Source organism: Oncorhynchus kisutch, linkage group LG7 (assembly GCF_002021735.2).
Source record: "Oncorhynchus kisutch isolate 150728-3 linkage group LG7, Okis_V2, whole genome shotgun sequence".
Taxonomy (NCBI): Eukaryota; Metazoa; Chordata; class Actinopteri; order Salmoniformes; family Salmonidae; genus Oncorhynchus; species Oncorhynchus kisutch.
The window spans coordinates 5,689,694-5,698,294 of NC_034180.2; the positions used below are offsets into that span (position 1 = coordinate 5,689,694).

The window sequence follows — 8,601 nt, forward strand, 5'->3', positions numbered from 1 at the left end:
CATCCTGAACTAGTTTAGAAATGAGAGGTCATTAGAGAAGGCTGGTGGTTGAAATTTCCTCCCTTTCTCGGTCGCTTGACTTTTTCCAGATTTAGTTGTGTTACAGGCAGAATTTAAAATTGATTCTCAGTCACTGGCCTACAAACACACACACAAAATACTCCATAACGTCAACGTAGAATTGTTCTTAGACATGTCTACAAATTAATAAATGAAAAACTGAAATGTCTCGAGTCAATTAGTATTCAACCCCTTTGCTATGGCAAGGCTAAATAAGTTCAGGAGTAAACATTTGCTTAACAAGTCACAATAAGTTGCATGGACTCACTGTGTGCAGAAATAGTGTTTAAAGTGATTTTTTGTTATGACTACCTCATCGCTGTACCCCACACATACAATTATCTGTATGGTTCCTCAGTCAAATCAGTGAATTTCAAACACAGACTCAACCACAAAGACCAGGGAGGTTTTCTAGACAGTCGCAGACACGCACCTCATGTTCACTCACTCGCGCACACACACGCACACAACAAAGCCAAGGGGATTTTAAAACAGAGTTTAATGGCTGTGATCGGAGAAAACTGAAGATGGATCCACAACATTGTGGCAAATAAATATAATTTATGTCCCGAATACAAAGCGTTATGTTTTGGGGGAAATTCAATATCTGAGTACCACTTCATATTTTCAAGCATGGTGGTGGCTGCATCATGTTATGGGTATGCTTGTCATCGGCAAGGACTAGGGATTTTGTGATATAAAGAAATTGAATTTTTCACTTTGTTATTATGGGATAGTGTGTAGATAGGTGAGAGAGAAACATTAATTAAATCCCGTTTGAATTCACGCTTTAACACCAGAACATGTGGAGCAAGTCAAGGGGTGTGAATACTTTCTGAAGGCACTTACTCCCAGCAGCAGGGGTGGAGTCAGTGGGCACCTGGATAGAGAGAGATGGAGTGAGGATTATTGGATCCATAGACCCCCTGCTGTGCCCCACTGGTCTCTCCCCCCTCCGTTCCCATTCCTTCCCCTGGGGTTGAGCTTATCACAGAGGAGCAGAGGCAGCATATCATGGTATTTTTCTAATGTTTGACGGTAGTTCATTAGGATCCCCATTAGCGGTTGCAAAAGCAGCAGCTCAATACAGACACAAACTATCTAGGTCAAATACGGGAGAGGTGTTGTGCAGGGAGGTGTTGCTTTATCTGTTTTTGAATCCAGGTTTGCTCTTAATTTGAGCAATATGAGATGGAACAGAGTTCCATGCAATAATGCCTCTATATAATACTGTACACTTTCTTGAATTTGTTCTGGATTTGGACTGTGAAAAGACCCCTGGTGGCATGTCTGGTGGGGTGTGTGTGTGTGTGTGTGTGTGTGTGTGTGTGTGTGTGTGTGTGTGTGTGTGTGTGTGTGTGTGTGTGTGTGTGTGTGTGTGTGTGTGTGTGTGTGTGTGTGTGTGTGTGTGTGTGTGTGTGTGTGTGTGTGTGTGTCAGAGCTGTGAGTAAGTTGACTATGCAAACTATTTGGGATTTTCAACAATGTTTCTTATAAAAAGGAAGAAGTGATTCGGTCAGTCTCTCCTCAATTCTTAGCCAAAAAAGACTGGGCATGCATAGTATTTATATCAGCCCTCTGATTACAATGAAGAGCAAGGCTTCCCGACCTGTTCTGGGCCAGCTGCAGCTTAACTAGGTCTTTCCTTGCAGCACTCGACCACGTGACTGGACAATAATTAAGATTGCAGGCTCTAGTTTTGTCAGGACTTGCTTTGTGGAGTGTGGTGTCAAAAAAGCAGAGCATCTCTTTATCACAGACAGACCACTCCTCATCTTTACAACCATTGAATCGATATGTTTTGAACATGAAACAGCCACACCATTCATTACCAGATTCAGGTCTAGAACTTAGTGGATGATTTGTACCAAATACAATGCTGTTAGTTTTAGAGATGTTCAGGACTGGTTTATTACTGGCCACCCATTCCAAAACAGACTGCAACTCTTTGAGGGTTTCAAGTGACTTCAACTGTGATTCATATTTTGACGTTATTGGACGGTGTTTTATGTTTTTGAATTATACAAATACAAAATTTGATTTATGAGTAGTGCGTGACCCTAGGATGGCAACACATACATTCTAAGTGATTTCAATGGGTCTCTCTCAACATTCTTATTGTTTTATACTGTTCAATTCAACTTCAACTCAGAAATGTTCAGCATTTTGAGAAATTTGAGATCATATCCACACTGCCACATATGGCTGCACAACATTGGCAAATATTTGCAATTGCGATTTTTAACCAAATGTTGCAATTGCTGATCAAAACTCTTGGGTGAACTATTGGAATCATGGAAATATTATTATTACTTTTTAAATTCTAGAGTTAGAATATAATAGTGGGCATACAGTGTTTGACATGACAACAAATGAAAATGCCAGGGAGGAGTTATTGTGATAGGGTAGGAACCAAAGTGTTGGTCAGTGTTCCCTTCGGGACACTAATATCTTTGGCTACATGAAATGTTGTTTTCTCTTCGCTACTTCATGTAGCTAACATACTCATGCTTTGCCTAATACTCTTTGGTTTAGAAGCATGTTGCACAAACAACATGCTGATTTAGGCCTAAACCGTCACTGGTATCAGGATGTATAGCTAGCTATGTTTGCACTGACTTAATACATTTATTAGCTAGCTATAACTAGCAATTAGCATTAGATGTTAACACGATTTAGTGGCAACTTGCTAAGAAAAGACAGACTAGCTGTTTGCAGATATAAGAATCAAACTAATAGTGTAATCAGAGAATGCTTGTGGATTTATATTACTGAGCGCAAGTGTTTCGTGATCGAGCAACAACAAATGCGCTCGAGTGACAGGGGGCGTGGCTAGGGCGAGATACTTTTGTACTCACACACACACTAACGTGCACAATGCACATACACTTTCATACAGCTGTATCAAATATTCCCTAATAAACCCTGCATAGTCCAGATTTCCCACAAGACATCTCTTTTTGACCAAATACTTTAGGAACCATTAATAAAGTATTGAACATCTCTGCCCTGTAGCCATTCCCCCCCCCCCCCCCCCCCCCCCTCCATTTCTCCAATATCCCTCACTCTCCATCCACTTCTGTGGGTCAGAAATCCATTTCAAAACAAGCTCTAGGTCGATCATCAAACTAGACAGCACAGTGCAGACAGGGGGTATAGGTGTCGAAACAAATCCAAACAGACATCCAACTTGGCGCTTACAGGCCTACACCAGACAACCAATCCCTGACTAAGGCAGACAAGGGCTAAGGCCCCCGACCGCTTGAAACACGCACCACCGCCCAAACCGGGTGCTCGCCCCACAGCTGGGGGAACTCTGGGAACTCAATCAAATACCCGCCGCCATCTTGACCGGCAGTGTCAAAGAGTGGCGTCCGTGCCAGGGCCTGATCTGAAAGGCAGGGGGGCTTTATTATGGGCAAAGGGCCTGACATCTGGATTAATATTTAATAACAGGCGGGGCTATGGAAACCTTACATAGCCATGGTGAGGGGGGAAAGGGAGAGAAAGCGGGTTGGAGGGCTGGGGGGGGGGGGGGGTCAGGATCAATGAAGAGGTGGTGTAGGGGGTGATGATGTTACCTAGGATCTTGAATGCTTCTCTGAGCTGTGTGTGTGAGTTTACCTGTGAGCTGGGATCCTTGCTTCTCTGAGCTGACAGGAAAGCTACAGCCATGAAATATTCAGGCCACTCCAGGTAGTCTGAGCGCTTTTTCGTCTGAGCGGAATCAGAGGCCGGGGTCCTAATGGAGGGGAAGAAAGGAGAAAGAGATGGATAGAGAGAAAGGAAGAAAATGGAGAAAAGGTCAGAACGGGGGGGGGGGGAGAAGGGGAGACAAAAACAAGGAGACAAAATAAAATGGGGGTCAGAAAATGGGCAAAAGAAAGGTGAGGAAGAGAAGAGGAGAAGGAGAAGACAAAAAGAGGGAGGATGAGGGAAGGAGAGCAGGTGAGTCTTCGGGATAAGAGAAGACAATAGAAGGAAAGTGACATGGTAGGGGAGGGATGGAGTAAAACAAAAATTAAATCTTCAAAATGCTCGTTGGTCAAAAAGGAGCAGTCGGGCATCGGTCGCGTGCTTCACTTGAGGGCAGCATGTCGTCTCGGTCTCCGTCCTTTACAAAGGAACACGCGTGCCGGCGTGAACGCTAACCGCACACAGACAAGTTCAGACCGACACTTCACACGCATCGATTCAAAGGGCTTCAAACCTGGGTCTTAACCCCACGGAGAACAGACGCCCACTCCTTATAATTACACCACCCCTGTCTAGAGCCCTCACTATCCCAGCGTACCTTCTTCGCGTTTTGAAAACCATTATATCCTCTCTTCACTGCTGTGCTCCAGGCCACTCACCCGCCATTACGGATCCAGACACAGGAACCGGGAGCTATTATGGGTACAGTCGCATAAAGTCCCACTGGGTCAGACTGGAGCACCTTGGAAACTGAAGCAGCAGTACCCAGCAATTAAATACTACCCATTGCCAACCTAGGGCGGATCGTGCCATAGATCTAGGCCTAGATACCATGTCTGCCGGTCTACAAAGCACTCTCTAAAGTGGATCCAAAGACACAGCAGAAGAGGAAGGGATACTTTGAGCTCCTCCATAGTTTGGGGTGTGATCTCTTGGCCGTGCGTTTCCGACCTGGCAATTAAACCCTACCTACCTAGCTGGCACACGACAAAGAAATGAAAAGAGTGCCGACCTAGGGCAATAGGGCCAATCGAGACCCATTGCTGTCCGGCAACGCACCACATCTGCCTTTTTACAAAGACAAGATCGGTGACGTCTTTCGCCTATACCCCCCCCAGACACGACTGGACTCGAAAGAAATGAAGAAGGGATCAGAGAAAGAGATGGAGGGAGAAAGAGGGATACGTTCGGAGTCTGACACTTTGAACTCCTCCACAGCTCAGACGGAGATCTCGTCCCTACATTTCAAATTGGCTAATGGTTGCCAGCATGCGGCGCAAGACTGTCAAACGGGGAAAACTTTAAAGTGACATTTCCAGGCGTTCGGCCGCATTAAGGGGCCCACATCATAGGGCAGAAGGTCCGTCGTCTCTCAAAAGACAAAAGAAACTACTTGTGTGTGCCTTTTCATTGCGGCTTGATCAAATGATGTGGCATTTGTATTTAATTGGGCCCGAGAGAATCTCGTTAGAGAGGCTGTTGTAAAATCATTTACAGTTGATGTAGCGATTTGATTTGTTAAAATGTTTAATAAGCAAGATGAGAGGAATAATACATGAAATGAATCATAAAACATTTGTCGAAACACATTTTCAGTTGAGTCGGCCTCCACCTTCCAATGCAGACTTTCAATCTGGTCCAGCTTTTTTAAGGAGAGCATCTGACTCTTCCTTGATACATCTAATTAAGCATTGGTCTCCGGGGAAGCTGTGGTAGCGTAAACGTCTTCTGTTGTCAATTTGTGCAGATGGGTCTTCCTTCTCATCGTTCATTAAAGCATCACCGCACCGGCCGAGAACCTTAATAATCCGCCCCACCTGAGACCTGACACCTGGTGGAGTTCACGCGGTTTTTCAGAACCCTGGAATCGTCCTGCTGCCATATGTTCAAATGCTGACATAGAATTACAATGACTAGAACAGTCAGACATTCCAGTGCCCAATCCCATGCCGCTCAAGTTCAATTCATTGTAATTCTATGGTTCTCCTATGCTACTCCAATGCCAGCTGTTGCTCTGGTCTCACAGTCCACACTTCCCTCCAGGACATTAGTCCTTTAAATGAGATGCAGATGAGTCTGCTCGCTCCCCTGGGCTCTACTGGCTTTCCCAGGCACCAGATTGTCATATCAGAGGTCCTCCTCTCTGCAGAACGGTGGCCGGCCTTCCTAAACAGGACTTTCAACCGTACAGCTGCTGGGAGAAGAGATAACATGCCATGGGATAATGCTTCCTGGGCGTTCTCCCTTCTGGGATTTATAATTCCCAAAAATGCCCATTCCTTATTGGCTTAATGAGCGGACGGATTAGGCTATCATCGCGCTTCAAAGTAGCACGTCGAAATAGGACCTAGGAGCCTACATCTAAATGAAGGCATTAGGCTACCTGGCTTAGTGAAAGTGCAGAAAGCCGGTCAGAAAGGGAAGGTCGACATAGTGAGTGGTATTAGGGAAGGCAGGAAGGCACCTCGGGAATGCCAAGTTTGCCAACGTGCACGTTGCGTGGGGATGGAAAGGTCAGAAGTACGTGACCAAACTGTCAACTCCATACATGCACCCTATGGTTGCTACCATAGAATTAGGAATTTAATAGGACATGTATGGCTGCAACCAGTCCAGAGTAGATATGGAATAGGCCCGGCTTATATGCCTAGCCGTCAGCCTCAGCATTCTTCACGGCAATGATGAGGATGCAAAAGCAGAGGTGGACTGAAGAACATGAGCAAACTGTCAACGCGATGGCAAGCAACAGTTACTCTGAAGGCAGCCTCAAGAGTACAGGCTGAGAGTTGACATGGAAACGGTATAGGCCTTCAGCCAAAGCATTCTTCACATCAATGAAGGTGATACAAGCGTAAGCAGGGTGGAGAGTTGAATACATTCGAAGGCTGAACTAGTAAAAATAGACAGAACAGCGGTGTGCCGTACACTGAAAAACATATGTGATGAAGGCTAAACCTGATGCAACCAGTCTCAAAATGCCATCCAGATTTCAAATCAACCACATCCGGAACTCAAGCCTTCATAACAGCGTGAAATCCCGGTGCAAAGAGACTTTTATCGAGCTTGTGGAAAGGCCCTGGGAGGCACCGGCTCATTTTGGGGGATCAAAACAGCCAAAGTGGGCCCTCAGCCAGCTAAGAGGGGTGGTGAAGAGGGCCAGGGGCCACAGGGGTTGGCCCAGGTCCCCTTAACCTTTCTGGGCCCCTGGCACTCTGCTGGGCGACGGGAACCCCTCCAGGTGTGTGCGAGACAGTTGAGGGCATGTTACTGGTTGAGCTAGAGTGCTCCTCGTGTTTGACATTTGACACAGAGTGACAGTGTGGTTGGGACTGGGAGCAGTGTGTGTGGGATGTGTGTGTTTGTCCTCATTGCCCTCCTGCTCGTTAGCTTATGCCCTGTGCCAACACTGCTGCCATTCCATGGGCACACCCTCAAATAAGGATGAAAGGTGGGACACACATCATCCCTTTTTGAGGGCCACGGATTCATATTGTACTATTTTCGGCTGAAGAGAAACTCTCTCTCTGTGTGTGTGTGTGTGATGGCTTATGCAGGATCCATAATTCTACATCTTACACATCCCGCCCCCATGTCTTTCACCAAGATGGGATCGGGAACTAAAGGGGAATAGGAAAGATATTACCTGATGCTAAATATAAAACTGAGACACAGTGCACGGAAACTAAGTGAAAGTCATGTCTGAAGAGGATAGATTATATTTTATCTTGAGAATGAGGACAGCTACAGCAGTTTCTAAGGTGAGAAAATCATTTTTCTGACTTTGTGTCCACACACACACACACAGTTGAAGCTGCCAACTCTCCCCAGTCTCGCACACACACTTTTCCCTCTTAGGTATTCCCACAACTCTCACTAAATGCCTTGATCCCAATGAAGTTAGCTTTAATGTATACCTACCGATAAACTAAGTGCCTAGCTTGTATGTGACCTTATTCCAATATACTGTACTGTAACTTAGCTATATATCTATCTATCTATTATCCATCCATCTTACTAGCTAGCTACATTGCTAATGACTTTCTGAATATGCTGCTAACAACAAACGCGATCTATGTGTATTTCTTGAAGTGTGTGTTGCTATCAGAGATCTGAAGGAGCTAGCTGGCTACTACTACTTAGCCTAGCTAGCTGGTACTACTGTAAAACGCATGCGACCAAACAACTGACAATTCGCTGCGAACTTCAACGGGAACACATAAAAGTTATCCATTCAGTTGGGTTGCCTCGTTCTTCATTTCTTGGCTCATCTTTGCTTCTGTGCTGCCAAGCTGACACTGTACAGATGAGGCGTAGGGCGCCTTTCTTTTCCCCCCAACACAGTCAAGCCAAAACCACGCCTTGTTATTCCGAGGGGCGTTCCACAAGGCGTTGAGCGCTTTCCAAGTCTGGAAATCAATATCACCTGGCGCGAAATATCAGCCACTGATTAGTAACGTTTCCCCGTGTTTCAACATTGACAATATAATAACATAATGTCGTGGACCAAGTGAGCCTTTAACGTCCCTTAAACGCTCAAAGACAGATTCAATGGCTGTAGCAGAGTGCATTCAACGGAATGATTAGCTAATAGATATTTGAGAAATTGAGAATAATACGCATATTATTTTACCTGATAATAGGCTACTACTGATAATATAGCAACTTCAAATACCAAGCTTGTAACGTTAAGTAGCCTAGGTTGGCGGACCTTCAATTGAGGGAGTTCAGCAGAGTTCTCGGAGACAATTGTACAACTCATTGAAACTCTGAAAATTAATACATGGGCAAATGTTACCAAACATGATAACGGTAGGCAGTTTATTGTTACATGACACTTTCCATCCA

At 45.2% G+C, this 8,601-nt stretch overlaps 1 pseudogene; it reads right to left on the bottom strand.

Annotated features, from left to right (window-relative positions):
* The window catches only part of LOC109900465 (deoxycytidylate deaminase-like), a 44,312-nt pseudogene extending 36,288 nt beyond the window's left edge, over window positions 1-8,024 (bottom strand).
* Window positions 8,025-8,601: the final 577 nt, after the last annotated feature.